This window comes from Stegostoma tigrinum, chromosome 26 (genome assembly GCF_030684315.1).
Source record: "Stegostoma tigrinum isolate sSteTig4 chromosome 26, sSteTig4.hap1, whole genome shotgun sequence".
NCBI lineage: Eukaryota > Metazoa > Chordata > Chondrichthyes > Orectolobiformes > Stegostomatidae > Stegostoma > Stegostoma tigrinum.
This window is the reverse complement of record NC_081379.1, coordinates 8600410-8612879: the sequence shown is the minus strand read 5'-3', so window position 1 is coordinate 8612879 and position 12470 is coordinate 8600410.

Genomic DNA, 12470 nt, shown 5'->3' with positions numbered 1-12470 from the left:
AAACAGCTGTTTGGAGAGAACAGATTATTTTTAACTGATGGCAAAGAAACACAACATACCAGCTAATGGCATCCGAGCCCTTTATATAAAAATGAATCCCATACTGACATAAACAGATGCACAAAGAAACAGGACAAGACGAGAGTATTATCAGTTGGGAAGCAGCAAAAATAAAATCAGTGAAGCACAATTCCAGCACCAATTCTATTTTATAGGCATTTTGTTCACCAGTTGAGGATTCATCCATTTCTTATCTCTGGAGATGTTTTTCTTCCCTTGTAGGAAGGGAATTTGCAGAGATTGAGAGAGTAGCTTGATGCTCTCCTCCTCTTACAGAAGCAAGAGCAAGACAGTCATTTCATCTTTCACAACCTGCATGATTCAGTTGCGTTGCCCAAACACAAAACACAAAGCCATTCATCCACAACCTGATCAAGAAGTCGCACCATGTTGAATCCTCCTGAATGCACACAACTAGTCCTGATTGCAAAGTGAATCAAAATCAAACAAGTCATTAGGCAATGCTGTACACACACCCACACAATGTCTAACATCATCCTTCACTGCTTGAATAAGTCGGCTTTGTAAAGAAAACTCATAATGAGACCTGGTTACTCATTTTTCAAAACCACAATGTTTGCTTTCACTGTACCATGGCTGAAAGCAGTATCTTTCCTATTTCCAATTGATAATTCCAAAAAAAGTAGCCATTGCACAAGGAAGACAAACAAGGAGTGAACTCTTCCAAAGAACTAGCAGGTACGCAATGACCTTCTTCTAAGTCAAATGAGACTATAAATCAGCATTCAGTTCCAAAAAGATGCTAGCATTCAAGTGCTTCTTGAATTCAAGCTTCTGTTGCAATTAGAAAATGCAGTAGGCAATTTATGGTCAGCAAGATCCTACCAATGGCAATGATGATGCGCAAGTAATCTGTTTGCAGTGAATGAGGGTTAAATGATGCCCCGGATGCCCGGAAGAACTCCCCCTGCTTTTCTTCAGAGAAGTGACATGGGATCCTTTACGTCCACCTGAGAGGGCAGACAGGGTGGTTTGACATCTCATCCAAAGAGCAGCACTTCCGGCAGTGCAGTACTCCCTCAGCACTGCGCTGGAGCGTCAGCCTGGATTTCGCAACAAAAAGTTGCTGGGTTGGGTTTCGAACTGATGACCTTCAAGACTCAGACGTGACAGCTTGAGAGTATTCAACAAAATAATCTCAGCAACAGAAGCAGCAGCTTTATGCCTGCCAAGGGCATGCTCATAAATGATAAGACTGCAGTAGATAAAGTAGTGCCACAGAATGCAACTGTAGATGTCAAAGAGTTACATGGATATGTATAGCCTGTAAAAATTAATATTCAGTCCTCAAGATTAGTGGAGCATGTTCATGCAGCGCAGTAAAGAACAATCAAAGCCTGTTAACCCCAACATCCATCAAAGGCTAGAAAGAGAAGTGATGCTGTCAGTATCTCACTAGAGTGTTTAAAGTGATGCACCACAGTTAATGAAAAGGAAGTTTGCTTTGAATTCTGAGCCTGAACCTCTCCATTCTGGTTCAGTGATTGTGAATAAAACCTTGGCAGTAGGGTTAGTTTCTCAATGGACACAAGGGACACAATGGACTGAGCTGCCAGCTAAGCATTCCAAATGAGTTTCCATTAAATGAGTGAAGCTGCTCAATAAATATAACATGTTCCTCTTGGGAGCCTGCAGAAGACGGTACAAGGCAAGTTTTTTGGGACTCAGGATTGTCCATTCATGTGGGAGCCATTGTTGGCCTAAAGCCAGAGCAAAATGCATGCAAATGAAGGCAATAGCTTGGAATATGTGCACTGCCTTTAATTGGGCAATGTTGCCTGCACTCCTCAGCAACACACCGTTGGGGACAAGTAGGACAGTTGAAAACAATGTTTGGATCTTTCTCTTCACCCTTTAACAACTTTTTCCCATGATTTGTTCTTGTTGCACAAATGTTACATTCATCTACAGGCCAACAGGATAGAGAACCCGTTAAGAGACAAAACAAAAACTGCAGATGTTGGAATCCAATGTAGACAAACAGGAGGCTGGAAAAACACAGCGAGCCAGGCAACATCTGGAAGAGGAGGAGTAAAGATTTCAGGTATTAAAATATGCAAAAATGTTCACTTCTCCTCCTCCAGATGCTGCCTGGTTTGCTGTGTTTTTCCAGCCTCCTGTTTGCTTAGGTTAGAGGCCTCATTGAGGAGAAGGACAGACAATGTCACTGGCAGAGAGATTACTAATCTGCCCTTGAGGAGGGCAAAGGCGGGAGCTAGGGACTGCTACCCTGAGCCAGTGTAACAATTCATGTTGCCCAGAGGGAAGTGTTTCTGCCACTAAGTGCCAATGGCTTTGTTCCTCAAGACAGTGGCACAAAATGATCAGTTAACTTCACAAGGGCCAGCAGGATAACAAGCAGATACTCTTTCCTACATCACCCACACCGGTTAGCAGGACACTTTTCACCATCTCTAAGAACACACTTCCACAATTGACTCTTCTCAATGAACTCTGTCTAAGGGTAGGGGTGATGGTGTCAGTCTCTAATTCAGGATCTTGGAATCTGGCAACTCTTCTCCCTACATAGCAACAACCTACCTTCCCAATCTGAAAGCCCTGACCTTCATTTCTCCAGGCTGATAGTCTCAGTTCTTTATTCTGTACCTCCCCTTTGCCTCTAGGTCCAGCCTTTCCAGTTGGTCACCTTTCTTTTCCACTACTCAATCTTCTTACTGGAAAAGGTGAAACACAATGCCTTCCAAAGGCATGCCAGTAGATGGTTCATCCTTCAAAGTCAGTCCCCATTTCAAAGGGATAGCAAGAACTGCAGGTGCTGGAGTCAGAGATAGCTCCAGTGTAGAGCTGGAGGAACAGAGCAGACAGCATCAGAGCAACAGGAAAGCTGACGTTTTGGGTCGGGACCCTTTCTGAAGAAGGGAACCAACCGAAAACATCGACTTTCCTGCTCCTCTGACGCTCCCTGCCTTGCTGCTTCCTCTAGCTCCACACTGTGTTACCTCTTTCAAAGAGAATGCTGTGGGGCTTGTGGGCACTTTGCTTTTTGCCCTTATAACAGGGATGGTGAAATTAGTAGGCACTCCTGAAAACCACCAGCCATAATCCTCCAACCTAAACCCTGTTTTCTTAACCTCATTGAGCAAATGCTCTCACATTCATAGCTCCTCCTATGAGGGTAGACTGAGGCACAGGAAGGTGACAGCAAGATGGAAGAGGAGGAAGATGAGATCGAGCCACTCTTGAGATCCTGCACAAAAATCCTGGCCCCGGTTCCACTGCCTCAACCTACTTCAATTCAGTCCCAGACTGTGTTGCTGAGAATATGACACCAGGTGAGCAGTGGAGGACAGGGAGAGACTGAAGGAATGGGTACAGATATCCCAGCTTGAAATCAAAGGAAAGGGAGAAAAAGGTCTTTAGTTTTGGGGTTACGGCGTGCAGAATCTTTGATTTGACTATGGCAGGCATATCCTTCCTCGGTTAAGGGGGCCAGTACTGCACACTGTACTCCTGGTTTGGCCTCTCCAAGGCCCTTTATAGCTGCGATAAGACATCCTTGTTCCTGAGCTCAAAGCCTTTTGTCTTGAAGACAAATGTATCATTTGCCTTCTAACTGCTGACTGCATGTATATACATGCTTTCAGTGGCTAGTGTGCAATCATACCCAAGTCGCCAGTATATCCAGTTTTCCCAATCTATCACCATTTAAAGAATTCTCAGCCATTTGGTTTTTCCTACCAAAGTGGAGAACATCACCCTTATCCACATTACACTGCACCTGTCCGTGTTTACCCACTCTCAAACACGTTGAAGCATCTTGAAAGTATTTTCATCACTCACAGTTCCACCAGCCAATTTTGGAAATCTGACATGGGGAGACAATGGTCTAGTAGCATCATCGCACATCTATTAATCCAGAGAACCATGTAATTTTCTGCAGACCTGGCTTTGAATCCTGCCATGGCCACTGGTGGAATTTGAATTTTAAAAAAACTAGATTCGGAATCTAATGATGGCCTTAAAATCAGCATCAATTATTGGGAAAATGCCATATATTTCATTAATGTCCTTTAGAGAAGGAAATCTGCCATCCTTACCTTGTCTAGCCTACATATGATTCCAGACACACAACAATGCATGTGACTTTTAATATTTCAGGATGGGCAATAAATGCTGGCCTAGCCAGTGATATATGCATCCTGTGCATGAATTGAAAAAAAAAGATTCCCTTGTCCAAATTGTTGATAAATATTATAAATATTAATATATATTATAAGTGGCTGAGACCAACCACTGATACCTGTGGTATTTTAAGTAGAATTTCATCAAAAGATGTTTGAGAATACAAATACACCAAATCCACTGATATTCCTTTATCTATTCTATTATGTACATCTTTAAAAAACTCCAATAGGTTTGTCAAACATGATTTCCCTGTCATAAATCCGTTTTGGGTTTATCTGGTTCTGTTGATATTTTCCAAGTGCCCTGTTGGCATATCCTTTATTAATGACTCCAACATTTACCTATTATAGATTTGACTTGAACTGGTCCTTAAATCCCTCTCTCCATTTTCAAATGGTGGGTGGGGGGGCGGCGTTTGCCATCCACCAATGTTCCAGGGAATTTCCTGAATGTGTAGAATTTTGTAAGGTGATTATCAACACATCCATGATTTCTATGGTCACTTCCTTTAGTGGGTGCAGATTGAAGACAGAGAGCTGGGATAAAAGGGGCATTGTCAGGATGTGAACCTGTAACTAGGGTAATGCCACAGCGCTGGGGTCACAATTAATCATAATAATTATTCGTGACATGTATGAGGAGAGTGAGTGTACTATTGGCACGTTTATAACCAACATGGAAAATAGGTGGGAAGGCGGTGTTGAGGATGACACAAGAGAGTGAACCGGCGTATATAGACAGGTTAAGTGAGTGGGCAAGGACTTGGAAGATGGAATATAAAGTGGAAAAATGTGCAGTTATGCACTTTGACTGTGAGGTGCCTTCAGACAGGAAGGTATGAAGGAAGATCAGGAGACAGATCTCATAAAACCATCATCAAAATAAATGATCAGATCATTTGTTTTAAATGTTGGGTGGGGGAACAATGCTCCCAGGACGCCTCTCCTGCTCGCCTTGGAATAGTGAATTGGGATCACATACTTCCACCTGAGAGGGAAAACAGGACCTTAGTTTGATGTCTTATCCACAAGATAATACTTTGGTCTGTGCAGCACTCTCTCAGTGCAACACTCCGGTGATTTTGTGCTGGAGATTCCTAAACTCATAACCATCTGATTGAGGGGTGAGAGGGTCACCCACGAGTGACAAATAAGCCTGCATATAGAGTCATTGAGATGTACAGCACGGAAACAGGCCCTTCAATCCAACTTGTTCATGCTAACCAGATATCCTAAATTGATCTGGTTCAACTTTCCAGTATTAGGACCATATTCCTCTAAACTCTCTTTCTGCATGTACCCATCCAGATGCCTTTTAAATGTCGTAATTGCACCAGCCTCCACCACTTCCCTTGGCAGCTCACTCTGTACACGCACCACCCTCTCTAAGAAAAGGGTGCCCCCTAGGTGCCTTTTACATCTTTTCCCTCTCATATAAAGCTATGCCCTCTGGTTTTGGACTCCCCAACCCTGGGGAAAAGATGTTAGCCATTCACCCTATCCATGCCCCTCATGATTTTATTAACTTCTATAAGGTCACCCCTCAGCCCCCAATGCTTCGGGGAAAATGGCCCCAGCCTATTCAGCCTCTCCCTATATCTCAAACCCACCAACACTGGCAACATCTTCGTAAATCTTTTCTGAACCCCTTAAAGTTTCACATTTTTCCCATAGCAGGACAATCAGAATTGTATGCAGTATTCCAAAAGTGGACTAATCAATGTCAAATACAGCCTCAACATGATCTCTCAACTCATATACATTAATGCACTGACCAATAAAGGCAAGCATACTAAATGCTTTCTTTTCTATCCTGTCCAACTGCAACTCTGCTTTTAAAGAACTAATAACCTGCTGTCCAAGGCCTCATAAAGCTAGTGATGCTGTGGCCATGTAAGAAGCAGGCAGAGACAAAGACGCAAAATGAACCCTTTCTGAACTGAAGAAATGCCTGGTAAATGCGGGGTAAACTGGGATGTATTCCTGCCTCAGACAGTAGCAATCTGCTCCATCAACCCACGCATTGTGCCAACTGTAGAGATAAAAGACTTCAGCACTAAGAGAATCAATTACTGGGAAGCAAAGATCCAGTGTCCAATATTTTCCGTTTTTCAGGAGTTTATGGTGAAACATTAGTGAATTTTCTTTCTAACCATCCAGTTGCAGAGTATCAGTCAGAATGTAGTACGTTTCAAGTTTTGCTATTGACTACATTTTCCACACATTAAAACCAAATGCATTCCCAGCTGACCACTGAGATAAAGCATGACCCTGCCAGAACAAGATGCTAAAGTACTCAACTTCAGAGGAGCGTCAGCACTAGGCCAAGTGAGCCTAGGAATTTTTTATGCTGTTTCTACGTGAGGTGGTTAGTTGAGAGTCAATTTGTGGTTAATGCTTGTGCGGCAAGGTGAACTCAATTGAGCCGGTGCAGGATTACGTAATGAGTGAGTCATCCCGTTGGCCTGATTTATACTCAAAACCACGTCTCAAAGGTGAATGAATGCCATGCCAACCTACTCGACAATCTATATTCTGCAATTACTGTGTTTGTTGTGCTAGAATGAGAATATAGACTTAGAATCAGGAGCAAGAGTAGGCCATTCGGCCCAGTCTACCGTGGCCTTGACTTCCGTGCTGCCTCCCCATCTCCTTTCATTCACTGGTGACAGCATTGTTTTTTCTCCTTTATTCATTCACAGGATGAGGGTATTGCTGACCAGGCAGCATTTATTGCCCATTCCTATTTGCCCAGAGGTCAGTTAAGAGTCAACCACATTGCTGTTGGTCTGGAGTCACATGTAGGCCAGACTGGGTAAGTGTGGCAGCTTCCTTCCCTAAAGGACATCAGTGATCCCGATGGGTTTTTCCCGACAATCAACAATGGATCCACGGTCATCTTTAGACTCTAAATTTTAGATATTTATTGAATTCAAATTCTGCCATGGCGGAATTCGAACCCAGGACATTATCTGGGTCTCGGGGTTAACAGTCCAGTGACAATACCACTCGGCTATCGCGTCCCCTGATGGAATTGTTGCTGAGCCAGTAATCCAGAGACCCATGTAATATTCGGATGGAGTGGGGGCAGGGTTTAAATCCCACCATTCGGAGGGGAGTTTGAATTTTAAAACCTGGACTTAAAAGTCTCATGATGTGCATGAAACCATTGTCAAGGGTCTTTGTGCTTCCTGGAAGGAAGACGTCCATCCTGACATGGTGTGGCCTACAAGTGATGCCAGTCCTGAAGAAGCGAGATTATATGACCGCTGAAATGTTTATGTGGCTGTCGCCAGCTGGATCAGTGTTTAATGCTCTCCAGAAGGTGTAAATGAGCTGCGTTCCTCAATCACTACATTCCAAATGCTGCAGGTAGGTACACAATGCTGTCGGGGGGCTATTTTAACAAAGCGACAGTGAATGAGCATGGATATGTTTCCAAGTCAGGTCGGTGAGCAGCTTGGAGGGGAACTTGCAGGGGGTGGTGTTCCCATGTGTCTGCTGCCCTTATCCTTCTAGATGGAAACAATCATGCATTTGGAAGTTGGAACATAAGAACACAGGAATTAGGAACAGGAGTAAGCAGTTCAACACTATGAACACTCTGCCATTTAACAAGATCATGGCTGATCTAATCCTAGTCTCACCTCCACTGAGCTGTTGTTTTGTTACCTTGGTGAATTTCTGCAGTGCATCTTGTATATGGTGTGCATTGCTGTTGCCAAAAGTCAGTGTGGAGAGAGTGGATGTTTGGGAATGTGGCGCCAATCAAGCAGAATTCCTTTGTCCTGGGTGGTGTCAAGCTTCTAGTGTGTTGTTGAAGCTGCACTCATGCAGGAAAATGGGGAGTATTCCATTCACACTCCTGACTTGTGTCATGTAGGTGATGAACAGGCATTGGACAGTCAGGAAGTGAGTGACTTACTGCAATGTTCCTAGCCTCTGACTCACTCTTGAAGCCACTGTGTTTAGATGATGAATTTAGTTGAGTCTCTGATTTCAAAAGGGCCTGAGTGGCAACTTTCTCATGCAGAGGGCAGTGCATCTATGGAATGAGCTGCCAGAGGAAGTAACGGAGGCAGGTACAATTATAACATTTAAAAATCATTTGGATAGGTGCATGGATAGGTAAGGTTTAGAGGGATATGGGTAAAATGCAGGCAAATGGGACTGGTTCAGTTTTGGAAACCTGTTCAGCATGGATGAATTTGGCTGAGGGGTCTGTTTCCATGCTGTACGACTCTATAATTCCCAGCAATATTTGATGGCAACTGTGTTGGAAAACTCAAATCTCTTGTTTTTTCTGGTGAGCTCGCTGACTAAATCTGTCATTTCCTGATAAATGGATGTTTGTCTTCTCAATGAATAATTCTGCAGGGATGTGTTATTGGAGTGTATTTGGGATCCCCTGTATTCCCCATCATCATCAATAACCCAAGCTGCTTCATCAAACATTATGTTCCTATTCATCATTGACATCATCAAAAGGAAGACAGTCAATGATTGCACCTTTGCAGACAGATGGAGACGGAAACACATTTTAGGAATCATAGAATCTCTACATTGTGGAAGATTATTCACCCCATTGAGTCCCCACTGACCCACTGAAGTCCCTGTAAGCCTGCATTCCCCATGGCTAACTCACCCAGCCTGCACATACCTAGACAATATGGGCAATTTAGCATGCCCAATCCACCTAACCTGGACAACTTTGGACTGTGGGAGGAAACTGGAGCACCCGGAGGAAACCCACACAGACACGGGGAGAATGTGCAAACTCCGCACAGACAGTTGTTTGAGGATAAACCGAACTTGGGTCCCTAGCACCGTGACAGAGCAGTGCTAACCACTGGGCCAGTGTGCCACCCTGGAAGATAAAAAAAAGCCTTATTTTCAACATGCCTCCCCTGCCAACCACCCTGCGTATTCTGAGTGCTGATTTGCGCTGTTGTGGTCAACCATGTATTAGGAGTTAAACCCACGTTCTGGCATTGCAGGCTCAGCCACATTGCTGCAGAGAAAGACAACGGTCTGAGGAGATGGAAGGTCCACTGGCTTCTGTTCCCTCTGGGACCTGCTGATCAAGCAGCTGAGCCTTTCCATTCTTCCAGCCTGTCAGACCGCAGAGGTCACAGCTGTTAGCGACTGACTGTTAGTAATCAGTGTCAATGTTTACTGTCTCATCTCTCTCTTCTCAATGTCTTTGTAGTAGAGGTATGGACACCCAAATGGTCCTGACCCAGTGGTCTCAGTCCACCAGACAAAAAGTCTCCGTGCATACAGCAACAAATTGTTCTGACAAAGGGCCACTGGACCTGAAATATTACCTCTGCCCTCTGCTGCCAGACCTGCTGAATTTCTCCACCATTCTTCGTATGTGTTTCAGATTTCCAGCATCGGCAGTTCCTTCAGTCTTTCTCGTTTTGCTCAAACAGCTGTCATCCATCTGATGAATGTGTCAAAGCCAATGGAGTTGTCATTAGCTCAGCAATGTATTTGCGCTGATGGAACTAGCTCGCTCCATGACCACTGAGTTAGGGACCTTGTCCTGCCAGGAGATGCAAGGCTAGAAGCTGCTCATCCCTTTCTCCTGCGTACTATTCATTGTCTGGCTGTCAACACTGTACAGCAGTCTGCCAAAAACACAGGTTTGCAGTTTGATGTTCTCAGTTGAGTTACTCCTGTTGCACAGCCTCTCGCTCAGCTCCGATGTGAGAGCTACGGTTGTAGTATGCTTCATATTAGACAGAGCCTCAGTTTTATAGTTCATCTGAGAGATGGTTCTTCAACTGGCAGTCCTTCAGTACTGCAGTGGGGTGCCAGTCAAGAGTGGATGCTCACATTTCTGAACTGAGGCTCAAACGTTTGACCATATGCAATTGTCCCCTTGATATTGACCCTTTGGCTAAGAGCCAAAGCAATATTGTGATCCATTCAGACACAGTTGAAGTTAAAATGAAGGGCAAGGAAGTCAAATGTTCTGAGCCCTCAATCACCTTTGCGTTCTATGAAAGTCACTGCCCAGTAAGTGGTCTGAACTGTGGATCCACAGGCATTTACTTTGTGATTGGGCTGCTAAGTAGTTGAGCTCTGATCTGCCCTATTTGGTTTGCTGTGTACATTGAGATCGCTGCTCTGTTAGAGCTGCAATTGACTGAGGAGAGCCAGTGTGAGCTGGAATAGGCACAAGTAATGCACGACGAATATTATTAGCTCCTGTTTAGATGCTATGAAGCATGCTTTCCTGTAGCAGCAAGAGCTTTTTGAAACTGGCTACAGATCAGTGTTTCAGGCATAGGGAGACTGAGAAACCAATATCATCCTCAGGAGTTCTTCAAACATCCTCGATTATTCACACTTCAATGACTGTTTGAGCTGGAGTTTTACTCCAAGCTGCACACCATCCTGATCTGGAACTACATTGCTTTTTCTTCACTGGTGCTAGGGTAACGTCCTGGAACTCACATCCCAGCAGTGTTATGTGGCTCTCTATGCCCTATGCACTGCAGCAATTCAGAAAGGCGTCTCAACACCACCTTCTCTATTTTCAATCAGGCATAAGTGATAAGTGCTGTCCAAGCCAGTGACACCAACATCCCATGATAGAATAAAGAAACAAACATCTCCATCAGCTCTTGTGCAGCTGGCTCCTTCCGCGCTAACGTTTACAGCGTCAGAAACATTGCTGTCAAGAAGAGTATGAATGAAGAAGCTGTTTCTCTTAGCTGAAAGGTCAATAACAAAGAGGGCTTAATTTTAAACTGAAAGCCAGAAGATTTAGAGGTGATTTGAGGAAACCTTATCCCACCCGGGGGCAAGATCAGCTTTCCAGCTCCTCTGATATTGCCTGGCCTGCTGTGTTCCTCTAGTTCCACACTGTGTTCTCCCACCCAGAGGGTGGTGGGGTTCGGAATGCATTGCCTGGGCATATGGTTAAGGTGGGAAACAACACGGCCTTTAAAAAGTACTTGGAGGAACACTTGGAGCGCCACAGCGTTCGAGGCTATGGGATGGGAGGTGGGGATAGTGTAAATTCAGTGTTGCTCTGATAGTATAATCTGAAGGGCTGAAGGCCCTCTTCTGTCCTGTACAATTCTGAGATTCTATAATTGTATGAATGCTTTGCTCCATTAGGCACTGATCTGGATTGCTCTTTGTCACTCACCAGCCTTGTTAGCCAACAGGTCAACGTAACTTGAGTACACTGTTTGGCTCTCCAAAGGTGCAGGAAGTCATTGCAACACAACAATGCCGTGGTACAATATGGGGCCAAATTAAGGAATATATTTTAGACTGCCTAAATCCCTGCATCAGCATTTCCTACAAGCAGGCTGCTTTGAGGATAGGAAACCCAAAAGGGGATTGGCTTTTCAGATGTTATTAATTGCTGGGCAGGTCAACAAATGGGGATTTAGACCTTTCTTTGTTGGTTCCCTGCCTGCTTGATAGCCCGACTGACAAGTTGGAAGTCTGTTAGGGAAACCTAGATCACAACAGCATAACCATGGAAAGGTATGGCCAAGTGGGGCTGTGAGTATAATATGTGGGAAAGACTGTAGGAGGGGTCATGATTGGTGGGTGCCCATTTACGAGGGGTGGGTTGAATGTTGGGGGACTCAGGAAGCCCAGTTGGTAGCCCCAAGTGAAATGGGTTTCAGTGATGGGTACTGGGTCTGGAGGTGCCCATGGAGTAGGGGCAAAAAGATGACGAATGGGGATGGGTTCTGGAATTGGAGGTGGAGCAATTGGAGGTAAGGGGTAATACCACAGAGTGGGGGAGGTTGAGGTCAATGGACCTTAAGACATTGTTCCTGTGAGTATTTCCTGCTGCTTCACGAACTTCTGAGGTCCAAGAATGGCAGTGATCTCCAGAATCAGAAGCCAATGCATCTACAAAACAATCAGCATGAATGGACTCTCCGAGTTGCTGCATGTCTGCATAACGTTCCCTGGAGGAGATATTCCTGCCCCTCTTGGCCCAGAAAGAGTGCAGTAAAGAGACTCACAAATTCGATTCTGCCTTTATCATCTTCTTTCATCCCTTGGGTTTCCAACAGCCGAAGAAACAAGCTACCATGAGTGTATTAGTTGGTCTACCCTTGTCCTATGTTTATTAAACGTGGGTTTACAAATGGTTGGGTTCTTCCCAGAAGTTTTTAAATTTTAACCTCTGATTGACACTCAAGACATCAATCTTTAGGTTAAAATTCAGTTTCCTAGCCAGCCATGAGAGAGGAATTACTC